This window comes from Merops nubicus, unplaced genomic scaffold (assembly GCF_000691845.1).
Source record: "Merops nubicus isolate BGI_N331 unplaced genomic scaffold, ASM69184v1 scaffold26477, whole genome shotgun sequence".
NCBI lineage: Eukaryota > Metazoa > Chordata > Aves > Coraciiformes > Meropidae > Merops > Merops nubicus.
The window spans coordinates 1,163-3,346 of NW_008618738.1; the positions used below are offsets into that span (position 1 = coordinate 1,163).

At 57.6% G+C, this 2,184-nt stretch overlaps 1 long non-coding RNA gene across 1 annotated transcript in view; it reads left to right on the forward strand.

Annotated features, from left to right (window-relative positions):
• The first annotated feature begins 515 nt into the window (after window positions 1–515).
• LOC103776067 overlaps window positions 516–2,184 on the forward strand; it is a 2,500-nt gene continuing 831 nt past the window's right edge. The window contains exons 1-2 of the long non-coding RNA XR_608175.1: window positions 516–872; window positions 1,381–1,525. This is a non-coding gene — a long non-coding RNA (uncharacterized LOC103776067). The remainder of the gene's footprint in view (window positions 873–1,380; window positions 1,526–2,184) is intronic.

The following is a 2,184-nucleotide window of genomic DNA, read 5'->3' on the forward strand; positions in this document are numbered from 1 at the left end:
ATCACCCCTTTCTGGAGTGATTTTGGCTGTGTTGAAAGCCCTGGATTCAGTGGCTGCATCTGAGACTGACCCTCAGCAGCAGACGGGGTCCTTGGCTCCTGCCCCCGGTGGTGCCCCCGCAGCCCATAAGAGGATGCTGGGCCTGGCTGCCAAAACACCTCTGCTGGGAGAGGAGGGTTTTGCTGCAGGTGGCATTTTTGAAAGGAAATCTCACAAAGAGGAATTTGCCTTCTGCCAAAAAGTCCCCTCGGGGGATGAACCCAATGATTTTGGCTGAGACCCGTGCTCCAAATTTTTCGTTCCCAACCGAAACCAAACAGAAAGGCAAAATTTTTGCAGAGGGGAGAAGGCGTCGGTGTCAATACTGCATCCTCTGCATCCTCTGCCCACCCTCACCCCTGGCAGCACCCTCCTCCCTGGGAGCCCAGCCCCGTGCTGGCAGCACCTTCCCGTGGCTCACAGAGGCCACGGCACGGCCCGACTGGCCCAGGCCGCTCTGGGGAGCACCCGGGACAAATTGGCTTTGCAGTGTGAGGCCGTTTGAGCCATTTCCAGTGGACACCAGGAGCACTACCAGCACGGCAACGTATAGCCCCCCCCTCGGTACCACCCCCCTGACTAATCCCTGTGGTGCTATGAACCCAGCAGTACAGACGAGGCCTTGTCACTGGAGGACAAAGATCTGAGGGACCGGGAGAGGAGAATGGCCAATAACGCCAGGGAGAGGGTGCGTGTGCGGGACATTAACGAGGCCTTTAAAGAACTGGGACGCATGTGTCAGATGCACTTAAAAACGGACAAAGCACAGACCAAACTGATCATCCTACAGCAAGCGGTGCAGGTCATTCTGGGCCTGGAGCAGCAAGTACGAGGTATGGTACCAGCTGGCAGGTGCATTTCGGGGCCTTTCTCTCCCCCCCACACCTCTGTGTGCGTGTGCCTCTCTGTTGGGACTCTGCTTTCGGGGCGTGAGGTGCCGCGGGCCGAGCTCCCCAAAGCCCCGGCCCCGCCGCGCGCTCCAGGCCGCTCCGTCTGTCTCCCCTTCCTGCTTCATGGGAATTTTGGCACCTGGATCCCATGAAGTGGCTTTGGAAAACTCAGCCCTCAACTCTGCGAGCTGGCCGAGGCGCTCGGGGGTCTGTGGGCCAGCAGTGTTTCAGTTGGCAGCGTGGCCCAGCTGGGCGCGGGGTCCTGCTCGCGCCGGGGCCCAGCCGAGGTGCCGCAGCCACAGCAGGCACAGAGCAGCTTCACGGAGTGTGTGTCTGTCCTGGGACTCTGCCCTCACTCTCTCTCTTGTCTCTCTCGGATGCTGCTGCCTTGTGCAATGCTGTTGCCCAGACTGAGGTTGCTTCACTCCCTCCCTTGCTGTTTTTGGCCTAGAGCGCAATCTGAACCCTAAAGCGGCCTGCTTGAAGCGTCGGGAAGAGGAGAAAGTGTCCGGAGTAGTAGGAGATCCCCAGATGACACTTTCAGCTTCACATCCTGGGCTAGGAGATGGTCACAACCCTGTTGGACACATGTAAAGGTATCGTCCCGTGCCGTGATCCCCGTAGCCAGCTGTGGGTCCAACCCACTGCTGCCGCGTGCTGCTCCACTCAGCCCCCTCATTAGCACCAGCCAATGTCCTTCTTAATTTGCCTACTTAATTTACTGTAAGTAAATGATTCCTACATTCACGTTTTTGCCCGTCCCTAAACACCAAGAGCCTCTGCCCCACAGGAGGTGCAGCCCAGTAGCCAGGATGGAGGATTTTGGTTCTCTGGCCACCTGAGTGAGCTCAGCTCTGCTCTGTGACCCCCAGCCCTGTCCCATTAGCTACTGGAAACCAGCAGAAACCAGCAGCTCCTTTGCCTGGTGGCCCTATGGGAGGAAACGGGCAGGTCCCAGAAATCACAGAATCAGAGAACTGTTAAGGTTGGAAAAGACTTCTAAAATCATCAAATCCAACCATCAACCCAACCCTACCATGACCATTAAACCATGTCCCCAAGTGCCACATCTACATGTTTTCTGAACCCCTCCAGGGATGGGGACTCCAGCACCTCCCTGGGCAGCCTGGGCCAACCCCTCACCACTCTGCCAGGAGAGAAATTCTGCCTCATATCCAACTGAAACCTGCCCTGGGACAACTTCAGCCCGTTGCCTCTTGTCCTATCGCTGGTTGCTTGGGAGAAGAGCCTGACC